This window comes from Myxocyprinus asiaticus, chromosome 42, assembly GCF_019703515.2.
Source record: "Myxocyprinus asiaticus isolate MX2 ecotype Aquarium Trade chromosome 42, UBuf_Myxa_2, whole genome shotgun sequence".
NCBI lineage: Eukaryota > Metazoa > Chordata > Actinopteri > Cypriniformes > Catostomidae > Myxocyprinus > Myxocyprinus asiaticus.
In genome coordinates this window covers 18,308,738-18,334,808 of record NC_059385.1, presented here as the reverse complement: position 1 = coordinate 18,334,808, position 26,071 = coordinate 18,308,738, and the positions used below count along the sequence as shown (strand labels likewise).

The 26,071-nt window shown below is 35.7% G+C and overlaps 1 protein-coding gene and 1 long non-coding RNA gene across 3 annotated transcripts in view; both read right to left on the bottom strand.

Annotated features, from left to right (window-relative positions):
* The window catches only part of LOC127433030 (cell adhesion molecule 2-like), a 633,917-nt gene that overhangs the window by 434,658 nt on the left and 173,188 nt on the right, over positions 1-26,071 (bottom strand). The window lies entirely within an intron of this gene.
* On the bottom strand, positions 8,371-8,847 carry LOC127433046 (uncharacterized). The gene is made up of 2 exons (XR_007895826.1): positions 8,517-8,847; positions 8,371-8,428 (listed from the first exon to the last, which is right to left on the bottom strand). It is a non-coding gene; the product is annotated as an uncharacterized LOC127433046 (long non-coding RNA).

The following is a 26,071-nucleotide window of genomic DNA, read 5'->3' as shown; positions in this document are numbered from 1 at the left end:
TAACTGTACTCTGGTAGTGTACCTTGCTTAAATATGTGCTTATCTTTAGCCTTATCAGTAACAACTTTTGCATTTTTTTTTTTTTTTGCTGCTTAAAGGGTGAGTTCATCCAAAAATGAAAAGTCTCATTTACTCACCCTCATGTCATCCCAGAAGTGTATGGCTTTCTTTTTTCAGCAGAACACACAGATTTTTAGAGGAATATCTCAGCTCTGTAGGTCCATACAATGCAAGTGGATGGTGATCAGCACTGTAAACTCCAAAAAGCACAGATAGTTGTAGTAAAAGTAAACCAGTGGTTAAATGAATGCCTTCTAAAGCGATATGATTGCTTTAGGTAAGACAATGATCCGTATTTAAGTCATTTTCACTATAATAGTTTACTTCTGTTGGTCTCCAATGCATGTCCATGAGGGGATCCACTTCCCGCTACCTCTTGCGTGACATAAGCATGTTGGCATCTTCACACCAGAACTGACGCAATATAACCGGAAGTACAGTTCAATTTGTTTACAAGAGAACGCTGTTCACCAACTTCATTGGTTTTGCTTCCATTTGAACGTGCCAGTGTGTTAATGTCACGCAAGAGGCTGTGTGAACTGATTCCCCTCATGGACACGCATTGGAGTGCTACTGGAAGAAAACAATTATAGTGAAAAGGACATAAATATTGATCGGTTTCTCACCCAAAATGATCATATCGCTTTAGAAGACATTAACCTTTTCATGAGTAGGGTCTCAAATCCCCTGCAGAGCCCCCCAGAGTCAGTAATTTCCACAAGTGACACTGCACAGCCAGTAGAGGGGGTTAGTGTAGATGAGTATTTTTTTTTATTTTATTTTTTTTACTGTATATACTATAGTAAACATATGAACAAATGGGTTATGTCTGTTGTACTTTATTTATTTCTTTATTTTATACTGTAAATATCTATAAAAATAAATAACTGGAAAAATACTGCAGTATCAGCAATATGGTTTGCCTGTTCACTGTTGACATCTCAGACTGTGTGTTTGTGTGTGACAAACGCTAATGTGGACAGACGTGGCTGAGTGCATCAGATGATCGTGCTCATTTATGTATGTGTTGACTTAGTATCCCAGTTGTAAACTGTTATCGTGGTGCTTTTGTGATAGTTTGGCAGTCTGTTCCAGAAAACGAACTTATCGTGCTTGAAAAGACCGCACATGCACCTAATTAGCAGACGTGGCTGCGTGCACTGGATGATCGCAGGATGTGATGGCTGTGCATATACTGTATAAGCTGTGAACTGTTATAGTGGAACTTTGGTGACAATTTGGCTGTTTGTAACATAAAATAAATGTATCATGTGCTTGAAAAGACTGTTTGAGTAGCTGTTTGTGTGACGAATGACAACCGCTACTAATGTAAACAAACATGGTTGCACGTTTCACATTTGATGTGTTGACTGCGTCAACATATGATATGTAAACTTTTTATCGTGGTACTTTGGTGACAAATTAGATATATGTGAATAAAATAAACATATCCTGTGCTTCAAAAGTCTGTATGAGTATGTATGAATATAAATTACAAGTGCTTGACCAGACCAGCTCTGTGTCAGCGTGAAAGCCGATTTGAATCTGGCAGCTTGTAACAGAACTGGCTGTTGCAGAAACACATATGTGTGACGCTCCTCTGCAGGGGCCAAATTTTAACCTTAATTGTAATCTCTGTTATGGTATGTGTGAAAGGGTTAATTTAACCACTGGAATCATATGGATTACTTTTACTACAATTGTCTGTGCTTTTTGGAGCTTTAAAGTGCTGATCACCATCTACTTGCATTGTATGGACCTACAGAGCTGAGATATTCTTCTAAACATTTTCCTTTGTGTTCTGCTGAAGACAGAAAGTCATACACATCAGGGATTGCGTGAGGGTGAGTAAGTGATGAGAGAATTTTCATTTTTGGGTGAACTGTCCCTTTAATTCTGTAGAGGCATATTGCTGTAAGGAAGTTTGCTGACACTGACAATAGATGTTCAGATTGAGGAAAAAAAAAATACTCTCTGGGAATTTGTATGCATCCTTTTTCGAGCCCTGAATGTATGCTTGTGAACGATAACATGCTACACCAATAAAAAAAAAAACTTCAGAGATCCTCCAATTGCCTCTTACTTCTCTACACGGTGATGAAAACTTAATGATCTTGAACAATCCAACAGATTGTTAAAGTATACTGATGTGAACTGAAAAAAGTCCTACCACTGCACACTCATGCTCCAAATCTGTTCTAATACCTTTTCAAACACCATCTCTGCTTGAGTAGATCATGATCAATAAAGCCAGGCACCCATTGAATTACGATTCATCCCTCGCTCATCTACTGCTCCGTGAATGTATTGATGCTGATGATGAAATGAGACATTTCATATTACCTGGTCTCTTAGAGATCTTTGAGTCAGACAGTTGATCCTAACCAGGAAATTAAAGAACAAGTGAAAAGAGTGAGACAAGGGCTCCGTGGCAAAACCTAGTGAGCTGCTTACTGCCTGAATAGGTCACAGCTTTCTAAGGCAGCATTCTGACTGAAATTAATCCTCTGATTTTTATTTTTAGGTAAAATAATGAACTTTCCCTTAAACTTGGCTACCTTTCGACACAGCCTTTGTGTTAGGATATGATGCCTTAAAAAGCTGCTAATGGAGGAATCTCACTTGGTTTTAGAACCAAACCAATGTGTAATTTAAAGATCCAAAACTTTTTATGAGGTACTGTGACAGCTCTCATACGAGTGTTCATCTCGCATCTCACCAAGTGAACTTACGGATCAACTCGGTGATGAGGTAATTAGCGTTTGATAAGGTTATCTATATTCATCTCATGAAGAAATAGAGGGAGATATTGAGAGCGAAAGACGGGCCAACTGAAACATCTCTCTTTAATGTCTCAATCAACCATTTTCAGGATGTTCCCAGAAAGATCTGTGAACTTCCTCCATCTGCCTGCTCACATTAAGTAGGAGTCCAAGCCTGTCTTCTCCCAGACCTCAGATCAACCAGTCCACTCACTCATCTCGCACATAACGCTCCGCCATGCATTTTTATAGCTTATTTCCGCATATAAGATGTTCTTGGCAAGCGGATATTTATATATGTGGATCTAGGCCATTATGTTTCTTGTTTGTTTGTTTGTTTGTTTGTTTGTTTGTTTTTATGGAAAACACTGAGTAAAGATGTCAGCCTTTTTTCTCAATTTGCATTTGCAATGTGTCAGTAAATCACTCATTTAGAGTTGTTGCGTATTGGGTGAGGTATTAGTTGTGTCTGTCTCAGGTCCCACTTTAATGAGTTGAACATTCATGTCAAGGAGAGGAAATAAATATTATTAATTCTTGCTCTTCTCTTTCTTTCTCTATTTCTGCCTCCCTCCCGTCTTTACAGTGAGCATCAAGTCTGTGTCCACACGTGATCTCTGACCCCTGCCGTCTGAATGTTAATTACTTATCATTGCTGGTCTAGTGTTCCATTTGGCTTTGTTGAGCTGAGTGGTTTCCTTGATCCTTTAATTGGGACTTTTTTTTTCCTTTCTCGCAGTCCACGATTCAGAAATGTATCACATTTTCTGACACTATTTGAACATTGTAATTATCATTCTTTTTCTGTGTCCAAGACAGTGACACTGTTGAATAGACTTTCGCTTATGTTTTTTGTTTTTTCACTCTTTCTTCTGTGTTATAAAGTGTATTCAGTATCTTGTACATTAAAATTTTTATTGTTGAAGCCCTTTCACTTGCATCAAAATCTGTAAAGCAAATCTTCAAGCTACAGAGTGACCCAACATAGTGTTGCAGGCAGATTTGGGGGCTTCGATAGTGGTCTGTGGCGGCACGTGGTGGTTTATTCTTAGATTGTTTTTTATAAAAATAATAATAATATGCATTAATCAAATATTCAATATTAAGTTAACAGTACAATTTTACAATAATGTTTCATTCATTAACATTAGTTAAATAAATTATTTTTATAATTTATAATAAATAAATTATTTAACATGAACTAACAATGAACAATACTTTTTTCAGCACTTATCAATCTTGGTTGATGTTCATTTTAACAAGTTATAATATTTTTAAATTAAAAGTTGTTTATTTTAATATTTGTTAATGCATTATGATCTAACAATGAACAAATGTCTAAAAAAAAAAAAAAAAACATTAACCAAGACTACTAGGGATGTGCAGAACGACGAATTTCACGACGTTTAAGCGAAGATTTTGCAGTTGACTAGTCTAAAAAGAAAGAAACCATCAGAAAACCCTCAAAAAACATTGTGTGTTTATGCAACCCATTTAAAATACTTCCAACAGCCAAATCTGATGCTAAATTTAGCTGAAAAAGGGGCATTTTTCTGTGATGTGTTTGACTTGCATTGTCACCACTGTAGGCTACATTAAATATAGAACATGACATGCATTTAATGAATCAACATTAGCGAATACAGGCATATTTACTGAACACAATTGAATGAAAAGTGCAGGACCGATAGCAACCCTAAATGGAAATCCTGTTCTAAATGGAAATCACCAAGTAAAAGCTACTTAAAATATTTAAACAGTCAGGATATTGTTGAAAATAATTCACAGGTATGCTAAATCTCCTAGAGAAGAAAAAAAAGTGCTGAAACGTTGTGCGTATTTCACGACGTGCATTAGATAGATTAACCCATTAAGCAGTCTGCAAATAGTTGAAAATAGCCTTGTTGATCAGCAGGGTAAAAGAAAATGGCTTACCTAGCCTAAAACAGTCATTTATTGGCTACTTACTCAAAAGCATAAATTTTTGATGAACAAAATTAACATGTCAACATGGTTCGGTAAAAGACGGGACCTGACTCACCTGAGGCAATTATCCTACACTTGAAAAAGCCCACTCGGTGGGAAAATAACTTGAAAGCATGCATAGATTTAAAGAAGACACAAATGTGAAAACATTCATAACAAATTGTAAGCCAAAGTTTCGAAAATCCGCTTCCCGCACCACCACATAAGTAATTTACTTTGCTGGTCTTGCGAGAGGACATTTTCCTGTGTGCGCCACGAGTGAGAGAGGGAAGAAGTGTGCGTGGCCTGAGGTGAAATTAAACTTTGTATACCAGCACATCTGCTCCAGATATCTTGTTTTAAAAAATATATATACACCACCGGTCAAATGTTTTGAAACACACTCATTCTGTATATATATATATATATATATATATATATATATATATTTTTTTTTTTTTTTTTTTCACATTTTAGAATAATAGTAAAGTCATCAAAACTATGGAATAACATAAATTATGGGAATTATGCTGTGAAGTCAAAGTCAAAGTAGTCACCCTTTGCCTAGAATTTGCAGACATGTACTCTTGACATTTTCTCAACCAACTTCTTGAGGTATCACCCTGGGATGATTTTAAAACAGTATTGAAGGAGTTCCCATCTATGTTGGGCACTTATTGGCTGCTTTTATTTATTATTTGGTCCAAGTCATCAATTTAATTTCTTTTTTATTATTTATTTTTATTTTATTTTTTTTTATTAAATTTGAGTTTTATAATGAAATAAATTAATATGGTGGCAAAATTATATTTTTGTCTACAAAACTAATTTCAAACATTTAAGCATACGCCTTCAGATCAAAAGATTTTTTAATATCATGAGAAACATTTCAGTCAAGTGTTTCAAAACTTTTGACTGGTAGTGTATATTAGTGCTCGACCGATATATCGGCCAGTCGATATTATTGGCCGATATTAGTCTTTCACCGATATATTGGTATCGGCATATATTTTACCGATATGCGCCGATATGAAAACTTTTTTTCAGAACATATAATGCAGAAAACGATGCTTTAGAATTGGTGTCATAGCATAGTTTGTCCAGCAGAGCACGCTCCGACTCCATTGTTAACAGAGCTGACTCTGAGCTGACAGTGGCTCTGAAGACAGGGCAGAGTTAAGCCGTGTCTCGGTAAGTTAACTAGTTTCTGAAATACATACTGGAAACTTAATAAAAAATGACCCCATCATTTTCCCTTTTCAATATAGCTAATATAACATTAACCTTGTCCCTGACAACCATGTCTGTTTGCTGTTAGCCAGCTATAGTTTGTCAGTGCAGTCAGTAATGTAGCAGATCGAAAGGTAAGAGAGCATCTTTTTGCAGCTCAGCAGACAACGGTGCGGTGGTAGATTGTGTGTGATGAGTGTTGATTTCATGCTATGTTGTTACGTAGTTGGTGAGACACAATGCTGGAAAGTAAAATAAACTATGTCCGTCTTTTACTCTCAGTGACAACGAGCTTATAGCTAACTAGCTAATCACGTAGCTACTTTCAGATCCATCCAAGGATTTTTTTGCGAAAAAAGTTTTAGCGCATCAAAAATAAAGCTGATGGAAACACAAATTATCGCTAAAATTTCTCGTGTCGACATAATATTTTTCCGTTTAACTCTAGCGCATAAACTCTATGTCGATACATCAAATGTTGTGAAAAACTGGTTTGGAAACACTTTTTGTCGAGAAAATTGGCATTAACGCAAAAATGTAGTGTCACATGACTCGTTAGCCTGTGTTAATCATGACGAAAAGGTATACATCCATATGAGCCAATTTATTGTACGTGATTATGGATTGATCTGAACGGCATAAAGATCACTGAAAACATGACACTTCTAGGAGTGCCAACACAAATATCTCATATCAAGACATGCACATTGACAAGTGCACGGAGAACAAATTAATTTAATTTAATCGTGGTAGACATCTGTTTATTTATTAAAGTTGCTTTTACACACCATTCAAAATAATAGACGGCAGTCATGGAATTAGCCCACAATACAAAAAACATACCATTTCTGTGCACAAAGATGTTTTAAATTAAAAATAAATACACAATACTAGGAGAAAAGCTTCAGTGTGCTTTTTTGGAACACTAACATATAGCCCAAATCTATTAAATTATTGTTTAGCTTGCTTTTGAAAAAATGCTGGCCAAATTCCCTGTATTAAATAAAATAAATTACCAAACAAAAAATGCATTAAATTAAAAATAAATAAATTACCAAACGAAAAAATAATATATATATGCCTTTTCTTTACACAAACTTAAATTAGCCGTACCCTGTTCTGTAGACCAATAAAGTCGGCTGAATGACATTTTCTACACTTCAAGACTATAAACTATCAGAACTATTTGTCCAATGCGGAGTTCACTTTCAGAAAACGAGCTTTTGAACCTTTTAAAACTTTTAAATATTTTAAATCTAACCTTCTTTACCTCGGATCACATTTGTTGAGCTTCTTCAGAAAATGTCAATTGCATAATGACGCTAAAATTAATTTTAGATGATAATCAAGTTCAGTTGGTCGTTAAAAGTTGTGGGACAAATATGCGGGACATAATGCAGTTGTGATGGCGATGCTTTAGATTAGATGATTGTTCGAAATAGCTTATTGAATATCAGGAATGTATCATGTGTAAACCCAGATATTACACTGCATCAGTTTTTCTTTAATAGTTGTGCACACAGCATATACACATGAATGGATGGTCCTTATACTAAGACCGAAAATTTCCCCACTACTTGGTGCAGGTTGCCAGCTTGAACAGGGCCATGACGATTCGCTTTCGGTTCGGAACCGGTGTCAACCTGCCATAGGCGCAACATCAGGACCAATATTACAGTCCTATCAGAAGGGCAACTGTTCCATTTTGATTGCAATTCCTCCTCTTCTGATTGCATTTATTTGTGAAATTAAAATTACAGTTAGCTGGTTCATTTCAATGAATCGTCTCAATACTCTCCCCATTTTACCAAAACTAGCTCAACTGTATGGAAACAGCTTAAGGGCAGATTTCTTTTGCGATAAACCAAAACTTATGCGGCAAAGTGTTTTTTTTAGGCATGACGTCATCACGCACACCATTTTTATCGATAAAAGGCCTTTTGAATGGAAACAGGCAGAAGACGGCAAATTTTGCAAAACATTTTTTACGCATTTTCACTTTGTCGATAACAAAATAGCGCGAAAAGTGGATGGAAACTAGGCTATTGTTGTCAGCTGAGTGGAAGCTAATGAGTAAACATGTATTCACCAAACTGTTTTGTTCAGGATTCACAGTTTGTTACCACCTTCAACCGAACAATTCCAGTCATTGCATTTATAAAATGTAATATTTAAAAGTCTGGTTTTCCACCGTTGAAAGTTTCCCCTGAACTTGTATAGCAGAATACGGTTCAATACCACTGCTTATCTGTTTATCTTGACTCAGCAGTATTAATATAGTCAGCATTTGACTGATACTAAACAGTAATACTGATGTTTATTTAGCTATTTAAAAAAAAAAAAAAATGTATTCTTTATTTTAATGGTCAGCATTTGACTGATACTAAACAGTACTGATGTTTATTTAGCTACTTATTTTTTTTTATTATTTTTTTTTATTCTTTATTTAATGGTCAGCATTTGACTGATACTAAACAGTACTGATGTTTATTTAGCTACTTATTTTTTTTTTACTTTTTTTATTCTTTTTTTTTAATGGTCAGCATTTGACTGATACTAAACAGTACTGATGTTTATTTAGCTATTTATTGTATTTGTATTTATTCTTTATTTTCTCAGTGTTCATTTCTAGAATTTGTTGACAATGTATAATAATAATGTCAAATATTCTTTGATAAAAACTATTTGTTTAAGAAATCAGCCTTCTGAGTACCTTTGCATAGTCATATCGATGCAAAATCGGTGAAAAATCCACATAGAAAATGTCTGTTTTCATTCCAGCTCAAAAGTTAAATATATCGGCTACCATATCGGTAATCAGTGAATTTTCCCTCTCTAAAATCGGTATCGGTCTCAAAAATCCCATATCGGTCGGGCTCTAATACTAATCATTATATATATGTATGAAATGCAACAGAGGTGTTTTTGTTACATTTATACTGACAAACTGTTTTTTCTTAGTTGTGAAGTTTAAAATAAGCTTAAAATAGTGATGTTGAGTTTACGGTTACAATTTTAATTCAGATTCATGAACAGATTCATTCGGACTCGACTCGGACTCGGCCTGTTATGGACTCGGTCTTGAGTCTAACCTGGTCCCTTTTGGACTCTGACTCAACTCGGACTCGATTGTTTAAAGACTCGGAGTTGACTTGGACTCGAACCCAACACTAATAAATATATATATATATATATACACACATATACATACATACATACATCTTTATCTTTATACATCATAGTAGTACTCCCTTGGTACTGCCTTTCATTTTTGCTGATTTTTATATATATATATATATATATATATATATATATATATATATATATATATATATATATATATATAGAACAAAAGCAAAAAAATAATAATTGTGTTTTGGTACTGAGAATCATCACTGAAACAAATAGGAACAGCAAAAGTAAAATTTCAGGAAATGAAAGTGTCCTGAAAATTGTGTTCTAATGCAAAAATTCTTAATAGGCCTAAATGTAGACTTTTGTAGAAAATTTAGAATTTTTTTTTATGCAATATATATATATATATATATATATATATATATTAGTTATTTTATTGTATTGGTGTGGGTTTAAATATGACCAGAGCATTTTCTTGACAGGTGATTAACACCTATTTATGCTTATTAGACCGTCACATAATTCCCCTCGACTGTACTGAAATAAATTGTTAAGTCTCCCTTTGTCTGACACATGATGGAGGTTCCATAACTACTGGAATGCTGCCTTAGAAGGCAGCTGCAATATATAGGCAGTAGACAGCTCACTAGGTTTTGGAACAGAGCTAGTGTGTTTGTGTGTGTGACTAGAGGGAGATAATAAAAAGACAGAGCAGGATTTAGAGAAACGAGAAAAGAGCAGCGGTGGTAGAAAGGGGGATCATTCATGTAATGTGTTGTCAGCCCAGTCTTGTGTCCTCACAGACCCCTGACTGGGCGAGCAAGACTGAGCCCCAGTTAAAAATAACTTCCCCCATCTCTATTTCTTTCTCTCTTTCTGTGTCTGTCTCATCCTAGTTAATGTCTAAAACCTAAATGGAAATCTGAAAGTAAGAAGCAGAGTAAGAGGCAGAGAGAAGAGGTCGTAACATCTGAACACTGCTTATGAACGAGGTTTGTGTCGGGTCAAAAAAAGGAACCCGCTGTGTGAAAATACTTTATTCTTCGTTCCAAATGTTCAAAGTCATCGGCTCCAAGCTACTGAGAGCTACATGTATTTTTCACAGTAGCAATTTCACATTACGCATTCACAAACACACACTGTGTTAGTGATTATATTTTATGTGTGTGGTTGCAAGATGCACTTACAATCAAAAAACATTTAAACTACATTATTGATTTTACCACAGAGATTGTATTTCTTTTAAAAGAATGGAAAGGCACAAGAGAGGCAGAGAACGAATGATGAAGTGAAGGAATGAAAGAACACAAGGAAAAAGAAACTCTCTGACAAATCCAATTTCGAAGGGCCAGGCAGACGGCATTCGGACAGAGCCAGATTAGTATTAGTTATATCATCCAAGGCACCAGATCCATCAAGTCCAGCGGTGGAAGTGTGGAGAGGCCAGCCAATTCCCTGCCTCCCTCAAACCCTCTTGCTCTGCCTGTCATCATTTTGGCCATTTTCACACTGGATTTCTCAGCCTGAAACCACCCAGGGGTTGAAAAGGCGAACGTTTTCATGCTGCAATTTTCAACCCGAGTTAACCCTGCAAAGGACATCTTCCTGGGTAGAAAATTTAAGCCTAAACTGGCCTGAGTTGATCTTGCATTGAGGAAGTCTGTGGGGCCACAGAATCAGATGTATTCAGACTAGCAACTTATTATGATAACTATGATTGATTACAAAATCCACTGACTGTCTTAAAAAAAAGGCATTTGCAGAATACACTATATGGCCAAAGTATGTGGATGCCACAACCATCTGTGTTTGTCGAACACTTAATTTCAAAATCATTGGCATTAATAAGGAGTTTGTCCTTCATTTACAGTACAACAGCTTCCACTCTTCTAAGAATGCTTTCCACTAGATGTTAGACCATGGTTGTTGGGGTTTGCTACCATTCAGACACAATAGCATCAGTGAGGTCAGGCACTGCTGTAAGGTGATGGGTCTTGGCTCGTAGTTAGCATTCCTATTCATTCCAAAGGTATTCAGTGGGGTTCAGGTCTAGGTTTTGTTCTGGCCATTCAAGTTTTTCCACATCAGACTCAGTAAACCATTTCTTTGTGGACCTCTCTTTGTGCACAAAGGCATTGTCATGCAAGAATGGAAAAGGGCCCTCCTCAAACTTTTGAACACAATTATCTAGAATGCCATTGTATACTAGCATTAAGATTTGTTTTCACTGGAATTAAGGGACCTAGCCAAATCATTAATTAGAAGAGGGTGTCCACTTACTGTTGGCCATGTTGTGTCTATGGACCATTAATGTACAGTTAAATGTCAACCATCCCATGGGAAAAAAAAGTTTTAAGCAAAGAAACAAACCCCCAATTGTTCATTGAGGTAAGGCTGCTAGCATCACAGTGAAACTGCCCCACCGCAATGTTAATTACCTCACTCAAACGCATCCTTTATGTAATGTGTGTTGTGAACATGCTGTAAAAACGCACTACACAGTGCAATATCCTAAATTTTGTAAAACACCAAAAATGTAAACATGAATTATGCACAGTACAGTACCTTCTAAAAAGTAGCTAATATTTTATTAATACTTCTCACTATACACCATTATTTCAAGAATTTCATATAATTTTCTGATTGTATTTTGCCAATATTTTGTGTTTTATACAGTTTGTGTGATTAAATTAATACATCTTGATACATTTGAACAACTTTAAATGTTTTAATAATTGGTTAATGATTGGTTTGTTACAGTTGGACACAATTTTGTCTTTTTTCACTTCATTGTGAACTAAAATGCAATTTTCATTGAATTGCATGCATATAATTTTAATCAGAGTAAACTTTTCTAAAATTAATGAGTATGACATGACAAAATATTGACTAAATTTAAAAGACATAATCAAAAACAATAACAAAACAAAAGTGATTTAAAATGAACACTGCCATCACTCTAGTTACCTCAAAAATCAAGTCATAGAAAATGAATGATTTGTGGTTTCTTTGTCAATGCAAAATGTCAGTGTGAAAGCCCCTTCAGGGTCAAAGAGTTATTTTTTATTTATTTATTTATGTATTTTTTCAAAAACAAACAAGAAAACAAAAACTTCCCAGTGAATGACTTCAAGGAAAATAAAAAGGCTTAATAAAGTGTAGAACATGGTCGGAGACGTGCTGAAGCCTGGTGGTCCATGCACAAGCTCTGTCATGGTGTGGTGGCACTTAAGTGCAGCCATTTTCTGTTGGTTCTATACTGTCCTATCATGTCTTACTTGTGTGTATGTATTATTGGTATTACATGCCAATGAGTCATCAAATAAAACAAAAAATTAAAAAAGAAAGTTGCACGTGTGAAAAAAAAAGAAAATGAAACCAACACAGAATCTACACAACAAAGAAACAGGAAGTAATAAAGATTTCATCCAAGATACACACATAAGACCATGTGTGTCTGTGCAGGATGGATTGGTGTGGGACTCGGCAGGGCAGAAAAAGACAATCTAATCCTGGCGGAAAGTGTGAATAACCCTCTTCCACTGCTGTAACTGCATTGTCACTCAGACCAAGGAACACAAATGCATGTTAGCTGCCACAGATAGACAGCAGACATGTTAGCAGAGCAGCAAATGAGGACAGGGCTGAATGCAGTGTAAGAAGATCTGCTCCACTGTCTTCACCAGTTACTTCCACCGACAGGCTTTGCCCTTTGTCTCTAAGAAAAACATGCACAAACATGGAGTCCATCCATCATTGTAGTTGAGGTATTTGATCGTAAGGTGTGGAGTGAGACAAGCATAATGCATACGCTAGCGGTACATTAGCATTCATGCTTGTTTGATATGATGGAACAAGGAGACACAGATGCATACACAAACACAAAGTAGAAGCTTGCTTCTCGACTCTAATCCCCAGAGCATTAAACACACATGTATATGATCCTGTGGAACTGTTCTGCCTTGGCTATACTGAACATCTCTCTTTTTCATATTGTTTTCATACAAGAGGGCACCGAATTTGGGTTTGGACTCAAGCAAATGTACTAAGTATGAAAACAAAATTATACTTAACTTGATTGTGCAGCTATCAAATGTATCAATAATACCCTGTGCTAGTATTTCCACACCCAGTGTAGAAGTGATTGGCCAGATGCCACTGGACTCATAAGACTCATAAGTTCCCTGTGTCCCAAATTCACCCTTCACAGGCAATTTGATGAACTGCAGTAAATGGCAGAATGATGTTGTGCATTTACTGCCATTCTTGTGTGGTGACGATCAGCAAGTTTTAAAGTAATTCATGGTGAAAACGTAAAGTGGACACAAGTTTCCTCTTAGCAAAACCACCTGTTGATTATAGGTGTATTTATGTATTTATTTTACTTAAGAAAGGTATGCAAAAGCAGTGTTGGGGAGTAACAAACTAAAAGTAACAACCCAACTTAATTTTTCAGTAGTGTAACAGTAGCTCAAAGGTTTTTTGAAACAGAGCAGCTTTTCCAGTAACAAGCAATTTTTTTTTTTTTTTTTTTTTCCAATAAGCAGTGTACCATGATAAATACCTATATCACAGCCTTTTTAAGCTCACAGCCTTAAAACTGAGTGAGCTGAGGCAATAACCAAACACGGCCTCCTAAACTGTCCTCTCCCTTATGTTCTTTATCATAATTAGTTTATTTATTAAAGGGGTCATGGCATGCTTTTTTATTACTTTAATATGTTCCCTGAGGTTCACTTATAATATTAGTATTTTTTTTTTGTTTTGTTTTTTGCACAAAAAACAGTTCATGTTAAACATGATCATTTTCCACCCTCATTCTGAACCTCTGTCAGAAACACTTGATTTTGGTGCTGCTTCTCCTTTAAGATTTGACAGTAAACACCCACTGATATGATTGGCTCTCTGTTCATGACTGACCTGCTCTCTCATTGCCATCTCACTGCTTACCGCTACAGGGCGGGGCTATGGAAGTGCGTTGATGTGTTGTTGTGGAGTGGCCAGATGCAAATGTCTACCACAGTGTGACATCACAATGTGGAGGAAGTAGAGAATGAGTGCTTTTGGCAGCTTGGTTTCAGATAAAATTATCTTTCTGCAGTGAGGAGGACGTTTTGAGTTTTGAAAATTACAGTATGTTTTTTTGTTTTTATTTTTTAATAATACAATGACCTCATATGCAAAAAGATCAAGGATAATTTGATTCCTCATGTCATGACCCCTTTAATTATAAGTTATATATTAGTTAAATGCTACCGTTCATCACTTGTTTTCTAGATGTATGAGCTGCACTTAAGTGTTAATTTATCTAATAATGTAAGTTTGAAGACTTCATAATTTAAATCCTCTATGTGAACTATCCCTGTAAGACTAGGCCCACAACTGAGAAATTTCACATTAGGTTTTCAGTCAGCAATGTTTCTTTAAAGACACAATTCAAAAAATCAAATCAAACCCTCAACTTCCATCTACTGGCCTGCTGGCTTCCTCCTGAGACTCACTGTTTATCACCATCCCAGTCCACTAACGAAGGCTAATCAAATCCTTCATCCATCTGATTAGCATTAACAACTCTCTCTGTCAGCATGTTAACTCATTAGATTTATCAATTCCCTCTCAGTTTCCCAGAATGGAAAAATTATGTTTCTGTCTCAGGCGCAATAGAGACTGGCAGGTCATCAAAGAAAAGTAAAATATTTAGCTGTTCTTAATATAATCAATATAATCCATGTAAATCAGTGTAATCACAGTGTGGTGATATTTGGTACAGAAGCGCAATGAGAATGAGAATGATATTACTTTAATAAAAAATAAAATAAAATAAAAATTGTTTAAAAACAAGAAGGAATCTTGGAACGACATTTGCACAATCAGATTAGAGGAGCAGAACTAACTGTTGTATAATCAAACATCAATATATGTGATGAAGGTGAGTCTTGAATCCAATAATTACTTGATAATTTAACTTTTTTTTGTATTTAATTTTTTATCTTTCCAACCATTACTTTGTCCACCCAGTCACATCTTCTCAAAAGTTGCCTAATGTGGAAGTCCTTGAGTCTGTGTCTCTTGTGGCAGTGAGTCGTGTGGTTCCAGAGGAATAAGGGATGCTGTTGAATTTAATGTTCTCTTACAGATGGATTCCCAGAGCTCTCTATTGAGCCATGAAGGTGCTACGCAGAGTCTGTCACCCCAGCCAAAATGTATCCATAGCAGAAAATTAGCACAAGGCCCAGCTTTCCCTCAAGCTAAAATAAATGTGGACAACTCTTCTTGAAAGACAGCGCTCTTGGTAAAAAGAGTCTGTCAAGTTCATAATAAAATATATATCCATGACCACAACATGAGGAAAACCAGCTGAAAATGAAATTATATTCTCATATAATGAAATGAAGTCTTAATATTTCAGTGGAGAGAAGCAACTATGAAATAGGGCTGGGGTGATAGCAAGTCAAAATAAACATATCTTAATATGTCTTAGTGTTAGGGGTGCACCAGTCAATCAGCCACCGATCTAAATCGGCTGATCTTTGTCTTATTTCTGTGATCGGCCGATCGTGCCTAGAATCAGGGCCAATCTTTTTTGCAGCACGCAGGGAAATCACACATACACTGCTATTCTAATGAATGAGTGCTTTCTCAGCCCTTGATGCATGACAGTGTGGCCTCTGGAGGGTAAATTGTTGGCAATTGTAAGTATTTACAAATGTAAACTTTCAGATATGCTGTTATTCAGATGAATCTGCAAGTTTGTTTTTAAAAATAAGAATTACACGTGCATGAATATTAAGTTGCCCATTTTCTAGAGTCATTATGGTAGTAATTCTGACTCGCCCTGCACTGTGAGCACAGAGAGGATAAAGAGTCTGCAAACAGGTATAAATATGAATTAAACAACAAATAAACATGCGTATACAAATCTGAATATACGTGATGTAACGTAAGTTGTAACAATCAGATGTTGTGTTGAGTGATAGAGACTGTTTGAGCGATTACAAGTACTTTCAGCTTCACTCCCTTCAATATGCTCACTTGCGGTGTCAATCAAACATGTGCGCTCTCCAGGTGCTCTCAATATCTCATCAGTTACTCATCTCAGCACTATTCAGTGAGGATCCCAATTTAAAAAAAGATTAATGTTGGTCACATTACCACTAATCACAGTAATTACATTTTAACCATAATGGCACTGCGTCGTCTTCACACATTTGCTTAAAAATTTGTGATTTGTGTTACAGAAAATCAGTAAACAAACCATAGATATTAATGATTTCTCACTGGAATAGTTTTAGAGCTTGTAATGGATATATCTCTCTTATTTTTAAATATTTTTTTATGTATCTCTGCTGTGTGTGACGCTCTCATGGTTTTTACTGCTTACCAGTATGTCACAATGACCTTTTGATATTGACAACAGAACTAGTCATAACTGTTTCAAAACAAATAAATGTTAGCAATTCACAATTAATGTAATTTTGGTAACTTAGGTTCCATTTGTTAACATAAGTCAATGCATTGGGTATCATGAACAAACAATGAACAATATGTGTTTACAGCATTTATTAATTGTAATGTTAATAAAATTACAATTGTTCATTGTTAGTTCATATTAGATCATAGTGCATTAATGTTATCTAATACAATTTTGATTTAAAAAAATATAATAGTATATGTTGTAACTAACATTAATTAGTTCATGTTAACAACAGTAATGTTTTTAAATAATGTTAACCAATTGAACTTTTTTGTGTTACTGTAATTTTACTGTGTGGGGCATGAACATATAACTGCACAATATAACTTGTAAAAGTGTGGCAAAGGGCACTTTTAAAAAAATCTGTATTGGTATCGGGCGATCTTAGTTAAAACATCGGATATCGGTATCGGCCTCAAATTTCCTGATCAGTGCACTAATGGTTAATGTGTAATGTAATAAAATATAATGCAGTATTGAATAACTTTTACTGATAGTGATAGACCGATATATCGGCCATGGGGTGCGTTTCTCAAAATCATCGTTAGGCAACTGTGGTCGCAAGTTCCATCATTACCAGCATAGTTCAACGATTTGGTGTTTCCTGAAACCGTAGTTCCAACGAGCATTCGCAAACAGCATTGCAAAGTTGTGTAGTTGGAACTACAGCTCTCCACCTGTGGTTAGAAGCATAGTGTAACAGAGTTTGTATTTTCAGGGCAAATGGAGGAGTCAGGAGGCAGCAGAAACAGTCAACGTGAGTATTTTATTACTCTTCAGTATCATTCACCAAGCTCAAACAAAAGGGCACTCAGTGGCCAAGTAATCACACACAAACGAGACAATAATTCATGTCACACAAACAGGAACAGTCTCTCTCTTTGTCCCGACTGATGCGCTTGTCGGCCTTTTCAGGTCACCCTCTGACATCACTATGAAGAGAGACAGGTGTTAATGATAATGACAGCCCAGGTGACGAGCCTTACCGCTTTCCCTCTCCCGCAGACAGACACACGACCACGCCTCCATCCCCACACATAGTTCCTTGTTAGTTTGTGTTGTCGACGTCATTGATTTCGCCTCAGCTGGGGTGTGTTCTATTTATACTTATCATCCCTATGCCCTCTGAGAGCTTTGAAAGGCTTGAAGTTGTGGTGCACAAAGTTATTTTTATTGGAAATTCAGTTTTAAATGATTTTCCAGCATAACTGTCACATTTGTTCTCCCTTCGAAGTGCCCTCCGAAGGCATTATTTATGACGTTTGGAACAGAGGATTCACTTAGTTTTTGCGTAGAAAAGGTGAGTTATTTTATTATTTACAAGAGAACATTTTCCAAAGAGAAATTTCCCATTTGGCAATATACGTAAAACACAATATGCATGTTAATGGTTTTCACTGATATAAAAAGTTATCTGTACTGTACATAAAGTATATGCAACATATCTGCAGTACTTTGAGTATAGTGTCAGAAAAGCGCTATGTAAGTGTACATTTCAAAATATTACACTTTCATATATGTAAAACATAATTTCCCAAATCACAGTGTAACTTTATATAGCTAATATTCCCAAATAAATGAACAATAATTGTAGAAATATACATGTATGGCCATGTATCTGATTTCTCTATGGGATAATGTCTGTGTAAGTGGTTTTGTGTTTATTGTGAGGTGTTCACAGAAGTAGGATATGGAATATTCTCAATAGGCTATGTTATAGAAAACAAATGTATACTTCTTGTTTGCAGAAGTCTTTCAATTAATGTTTGCAAGGGGGGAAAAACATAGACCAAGGTAGGAAATTACGCAAAATGTCTATTAACACAAGTTATGTCAGTCAGATGAAATAATAGAAAATACAGCCACCAAACTGTATTTAAAAATAATTAACCAAACATTTTCTATATTAAATGTTCTCTGACTTCTGCTCCTGCAGGATGCCTTCTGGCTTGATGTGGGTTCAGTGGATCATCATCATCAGTAGCAGCAGCATCTTCATCATCAGCAGCACCAGCATGACCCCCTCTTCCTCAGGAAGTTAAACAAATGTTTGATTTGTTTTGAGGAGTTTTGGGGGAAGTCAGTGTGGTGTTCATAAGCTGTAATGGCAAAGGTGTTACTGCTTTCACAGCCTTGCTGACCTAAGACATGCTGAGCCACAGGCCATCACCAACCACCTCCATAAAACTTCCCACAATAAAATAATGCCACCTCAGCTAAGAACAGCACTTCTGGACTTAAGGCGTAGTTTCTTCTTGTGGCCCTCTGAAGGTGTGGTTTCACAAACTGCAGCAATTCAAGGATCTTGGTCCTTGGAATCCAGAATTTTCTTATGATGTCATCATCAGATAGAGAGTCAAGTGGGGAGAAATTTGACCTTATGTAGGCATTTATATACACTACCTGACGTCTGTGTCGCCTTCTGTGCTCAAGCTGTGGGATTCTTTGTAAAGCTGCCATTGTTAAGCATTTGATACACGTAGATACTGTATTTATTAGGAGAGTCATTAATACACCTGCTACTGATGCACCTGAGGAATGGATAGAAACATCTTGGTGGCTAATAATCATCTAAATTAACTAGCTAAATGTGAGTGTTTCATCAGTGATTTGTGACAGTAATAGGGCACAGCTTAATTTGATTATCAAATTATTGTATTCATCTGTTAATGGGTTTTTGGTTTTAAAATAAGCTGCTTTCATGCTGTTTTTTAGATAGTTTTCATGCTGTCGCTTGGGGAAAATGAGAAGTAAGGCCTCTCTTGAGAATTTTCTGAGGATTTAAATAAAGGATGTGTTTTGTGTCATGTTTGGCTTATATCATCATGACTATTATTTTGTGTATTAAGAAAATCTTTACACAGCCGGCTTTAGTTACTTGACTGATGTAGTGTATGTGATGGTGGGTCATCAGCACTGCAAAACAATAAAGGTTTGTATTTAATTCCATACATAGGATTCGTAATCACACTTACAGTATATAATTTATTAATGACATTATTCTGGTAGTTGATAATGAAGTAATGACATTGCATGACATGATTCACACAATAATTGCTTACATTTGATCTGGCATTCCAATGCTACTGTCACAAGTATCACCTATTATGTGCTAATTTATACATGCTAATCTACTGGATGAATTCCTGATGTATTAGGAAAGCACTACCTCAAAACACATGTTAAAAAATGATTTTTGGTCATCAAATGGGATACTATATTTTCTATTTAAATTCAAATTGTGAAGGGTTTTAACTTCTCTGTTACTGAAAAGCAAGTTGAAAATCATATGTTCGTTCCATGCAGCACCACACAGCTTCAACAGAGCCCCATTTGCCAGACCCAGTCTGTATCTTTCACTCCATGTATATTAAATTCTATATCTTTCATTGTGTCAAGAATAAAAGTGGCGTTCTTATTGGTTTTTGAAAAGTGTGCATATGTATATGCTCAAGTGTGGTAAAGTGTGGTAAAGTGAGGTAAAAGGTAAACTCCACTATTGCAGCTCAATGCTGCAAGAGGTTGTGATGAAAACAAACACACCAGCAACAGAGGGGCATGTCAAAATAAAGCGAAACTATGGAGAACAGAAAGAAGTAGTCCTCAGATGTGGATTCGCGGGAAAATAACGTTGCTGTAGAGCTGCTTACTGACCAAACCACTTGTATACTGTAGTAAAGAGTATGCCATTTACAAAGTGCATGTCTCAAGCTGTTTTTTTTTCACAATACATGGCTTTCTGTCCATGTAAATGAGCTGTTATAATTTGATATCCATTCAATCTCTGCAGAAGTTATTACTCCACCCCCTGAGTAACGTCATTAACGACAGCTCCACATTGTTAAACCAACGTGGTTCGAACGATGGATGTGCGACCTAGTTACTAGGGTTTCAGGAAACAGTCATGACTAGCTAGTTAGTTTCTCTAACAATGCACCATACACTTGTGGTTCAGCAGTGAGTTACATCGTTGTACGTGAAATACACCCCAGGCTGATTAATCGGCTTATTTGTTGTCATTTTGCGATTATCGGCATCGGCCTATAACAGTGTTTGCTTGGCCGATTAACTTTTCCTTGTGTCAGTTCCAAAATATTTGTCAATGGATAATAAACAATTTCTATTTTCAAGTTGTTGATTTTTTTTTTTTTTCAAGTTTAAGCAAATTATAGTATAGTAAATTATAATACAAAGTAAATATTATATAAAATAAATGTGTTTCACTTTTCTTTTTTTTTTTTTTTGCTGTTGTTAAATTGTATTTTGTGTATTGGCCATCATCCAACCTGCTCTCTAGATATCAGCATTGGCCATAAAAAAATTAAAATAAAATAATAATAATAATAATAATAAATAAATAAAACATATCAGATATAACAATAGATAGTAAGAAACGGTAATATTGTCTATATACAGTAGCAAATATGATTTTTGTAGGTTTTTATTTTTTTATATACTATTATTATATACTATTATAGTGTACACGTTACATGGAAACTACAGTGAACATTTCTGAAACAAAATTTTTATGTTGTGAGCAATATATTATGAATATTTGATATATCGCCCAGTCTAAGAAACAACAGCAACAACCCTGCTGGTTTACTAAAAAGGTTTATGAGAAATGAATGACTTGGTGAACTGACTTGTTTATGTGCACATTACAATATGCAACACCTAAATTAGGTTTGGCACCTTTAATGGGTTGCAGTCAATGGTCAGCTCACATCTGGGCATTAAATTTACAACATCAATACAAAACCGTTTCAATCTCATTTCTGCTGTAACCCTTCAGTGTGTGACTTTCCACACTGTCTCACCATTTCCCTCCCGCTGATGGTTATTCCTCCTGACTACAATCTGGTGTATCGATCCGCTAAAGGGCACCGGCAGCCTCCCCCACAATGCAATGTGGCCAAGTCAAATGGCCATATCCCAGAACGAACACACTTAGAGGCTTAGAGAACTAATAAATGGTGTCTCTTTACAGAACTCTATACCTTACTGATCAATACGTAGGCCTGACCGAGTTCGCCTTATGGAAAATGAATGTTGAGTTCAATACTTGTGTATCCTCATATCTAAAGGGATCGTTCACCCAAAAATGTAAATTCTCTCACCATTTACTGACCTTCATGCCATCCCAGATGTGTATGACTTTCTTTCTTCAGCAGAACACAAACAAATATTTTTGAAAGAATATTTCAACTCTGTAGGTCCATACAAAGCAAATGAATAGGTGTAAAAAATTTGAAGCTCCAAAAAGCACATATAGCCATTATAAAATTCATCCATTCTCCAGTGGATTAATTAATATCTTCTGAAGCGCAACGCTAGGTGTGTGTAAGAAATAGATCAATATTTAAAACGTGTTTTTTTTTTTTTTCTTAAAAATGCACGTGCACAAAGCTGCCTCTCGCATGACGTAAGCCTGTTAATGTTGATATCATCGGATGCTAGTCCGGTCTGAAATCGGCAGGAGAAAAATGTTCACTGCACACCCTCGATATTCTGAGTGACTCAATGGGTGTACTGAGGCAGCAAGCAGCCATAGTTTCAGTCGCTCAGGATCATTGGTAGGAAATCTGTGAAAAATTAGTCTTTCCTCTTGCGATGATGCCCGCAGATGTAATCTAACATTTTTCAGTAGGTTGAGGCATCCAGGATAAGCACACGCAAGCACCATCTTGAAAAAGAAACAGTTACAAATACAAATCTTTAGCAAAACCAATTCAGCTTCTATATAACATTCCTCCTCTGTTGAAAATAACACAGCGCTTCTGTATTTTTCGTATTTCACTTGCCAACATGTTTACGTCACGCAAGAGGCAGCTTGAACTCCACACTTGTGAACGTGCATACCACAGCACATACAATGGTGAAGTGAACATTTTTTGTAAAAAAAAAAGTTTTAAATATTGATCTATTTCTTACATACACCTAACATTTTGCATTGGAAGACATCAATTAATCCACTGTAGTCATATGGATTACTTTTATGATGGTGCTTTTTTGGAGCTTACAAATTTTGGCACCCATTCACTTGCATTTTATGGACCTACAGAGCTGAAATATTCTTCCAAAAATCTTTGTTTGCATTCTGCAGAAGTAAGAAAGTCATATACATCTGGGATGGCATGAGGGTGAGTAAATGATAAGAATTTTCATTTTTTGGGTGAACTATTCCTTTACAATGTAGAGACAACTATAAATAAGCCATTTGTATGTTAATTTCCCCACAGAGTGTTAACACTGTGGCTCTGTAGCGCTTTCGACATTGCTGTTTGTTTGAGTGACCCTATCCGGAAAACCTATAAGAAAACTGTCGTTATTTTTGCAATTCTGTTTGGTGACAATGTGCCACGCTATTAAACTGGAATATGTCTCAACTGACCTCAGCCAACCTTTAAAGAATATATATATATCTTTTTTTATTATCTGTTATTCAAAGTGAGTCAAACGAGAAAATTATGACACATAGAAGAGAAACTTAAATGGGAAATGCTCATATAAGAGTTATTCTACAGTGTCAGCTAAAAATATACTGTTTAATAAAAAATATAAAAAAAAATTGTGGTCAATTTCACCCATCTGGCATGCAACTGCAGCGGGAACTAATAAAGTAAGCCACTAGAGCACACACTGCTGCATTTCAACCGGCGAGTACCCTGTCTCCAAAACAAATGACCATCCAACCACACACACACCCCAACTACGCCATCTCGTTCTACCACACTCACTTTGATCTTCATTATGATTCCATCTGTTTCACATCTGGGTCTCTTTAAAGATGGATTGAAGGACATATTAATGCAATATAGAAGCACAGTAAATGTGCCAGATCTAGCCACTGAATTTTTTTCACTTTTACTCCCAGAGACTGCGGTTTTATTTGTTCTTATAAAATGGAGTTTGCTATAAATATACACACACTGTTGGTTATCTGTATTCGATGTGGCATTTTGAGTTGGGGATGTGAATCTCATCTGAACTACTAGTTAACAGCCCTGAGACACTAGAGACTGTGGCCTTCTGTGAAACTGAACTCAGTATGAGTGTGGGAGTGTGTCCTACCATAATCATGGTTATTTGTCTCTGAGATAGAAAGAATATGGGACATGCTGACCTCTTTCTGAGGGTCCCTGCCGCTGCCCTGAGGGCAAACAGAATGACAATGTATGCGGTGTGCGGCTCTGCATGGGTAAGGTATTTCTAAAGTCATAATAACTCTATGCAATATCGGACTTTCAAGAAGCCTGATGTCTGCATTGTTTTTTTATGTGGATAATGATGTATTACATTCTACAGACTTCATTGGATGTCAAGTTTTGGCCTCAGAAATTATTTTTTGATCATACACAATGGTACACAGGCATGAACCTGATATTATCTGCTCTAAAAAGACAAATAAGTAAGGGATAGAGTACTGTTAGATGGTCATTACCGCAAAATAAACCCAGACAGGGTGATCAGGTCTAGTTTCATCTTGAAGGATTATTTTGTGATAATGACTGGCTGACTGTACATTATCCTTCTCATTACATGGCTACTTAGCAAATAAATAAATAAATAGTAGGTAGAGCTTGTTAAAACAAAATATCTATTTCTGATTAATCATGATCTTCATTTGAACAGTCAATTATACAGTGTAGGGATCTTTATACAAAACATATTTGACCGAAGAATGCTGTGATTGGTCAATCAAAATCAAGTATTCGAAAGAGCCATGTAAAAACTCTTACTGAAGAAAACAATAAATAAAAAGAGCAAACTTGCAAACAATAAAGATGTTTATAAAAAAACAATATGTAGAGTCATTATACACGCTGTTTACATTATACTTTATAAAAAGGTTCCATTTGTTAACATTATTTAACAACATTACTGTAGTTAACATGAACAAATGAACTTAATGTTAGTTACAACATATACTATTACATTTTAAAAATCAAAAGTTGTATTAGTTAACATTAGTTAATTATGGGGTTAGAATTGTTTCTAATTAACATACAAATGGAAAGAGATTCACAAATAATAATAATAATAAATACAAATAATTTAAAAAAAAGAAAAGGTTCACAAATAAATTGAATGAGATCCACGAATAAATGTAAGGAGTTTCACAAAAATAAAATGAATTCACAAATAAAAATAATGAGATTTGCAAATAAAAAAATGATTTACAAATATATGTTTTAACTCACAAACACAACTGTCCAGCATTCATTCGTGGATCACCTGCTGTGCATTTGTGACTTCTGAAACACTTTTTGTGTGACAGCTGCAGGCAATCCACAAATAGGTGGACTCCACCCATTGTCTACTCAAGTCAATTAGATAACTGCCACATTATTTGGGCCAATCGTAGCACGTTCTATCTTCAACCAATCACGCTTGACCAGAGTCACAGTGCTCTCATGAGCATGGAATCAAGCACATACAGATAAGCTCCAAGACCACAAACTTTTAAAGAAACGGACGCCATCAGAGGAATACTGTGACTTAAGGTTAGTATCATTTTCTCTCAGTTATAAACATGTGTAGTGTTTTGTTAAATGTCGACAGCTGAAAATTGCCCAATTGTAGAGTGTCCTGATCATTAGCTTTATAGCTAACCAGGCTGACTGTATGAGTCTGCTATTTTAATTTTAACCAAGTTTCTTGACTGAAACACCTAGCTACTTAATGGAAATGTATGTATGTCGTCAAAACCTTTTACTCTTAATGTTACAAGGCAGATCCAAACAGACACACTACTAGACACTACAAAAGATCAGTAGTACAGATAGTGCCTTTATAAAACAGGAATCATATTAGATAATCTTATGAGCACAAACCAAAAATTAATAACCTATATGACACGGTGTACAAGATATGCTATGCCAATAATTTGGTTTCACACTATGTTAATGTATTTAATAAAAGCAGTTTTAAGGTAATATTTATTACAATTTTGCATTTTAGCACTTTTGTGTTAATGTTTTAGGAGGCACTATTTTGGGGTACCTTTCTAAAATACAGCTTCATGTTCTGATAGTGATAATTGACTCATTAGTTTTTTGCCGTCTTTTTCAGATGTTTCCCCTGTTTACTGCCCATCAACTTTGAGCACTTGACTCACCTGCTCCAAAACTCAGTGGTTCCAGCTCCAATACAGGACACCTTTTAAGATGTGTAAATGAGAATCTTTATTTTACTGTTATGTCAGATTTTTTTTAAAGTCACATCATGTCTTAAAAAGCGCGATACAAAATTTTTATAAACCGCAACATTGTCTTCGGGTTGACTTACTTACAAAAGGAAATTCTGTCATTTACTCACCCTCATGTTTTTTAAAAACCTGTACTTATTTAGTTTCTTCTGTGGAATATGAGAATACATTGTAAAATGTAGATGCTGTTTATGAGGCTGAAATGAAAGTGAGGCTGCCAGTCCCTATCATAAT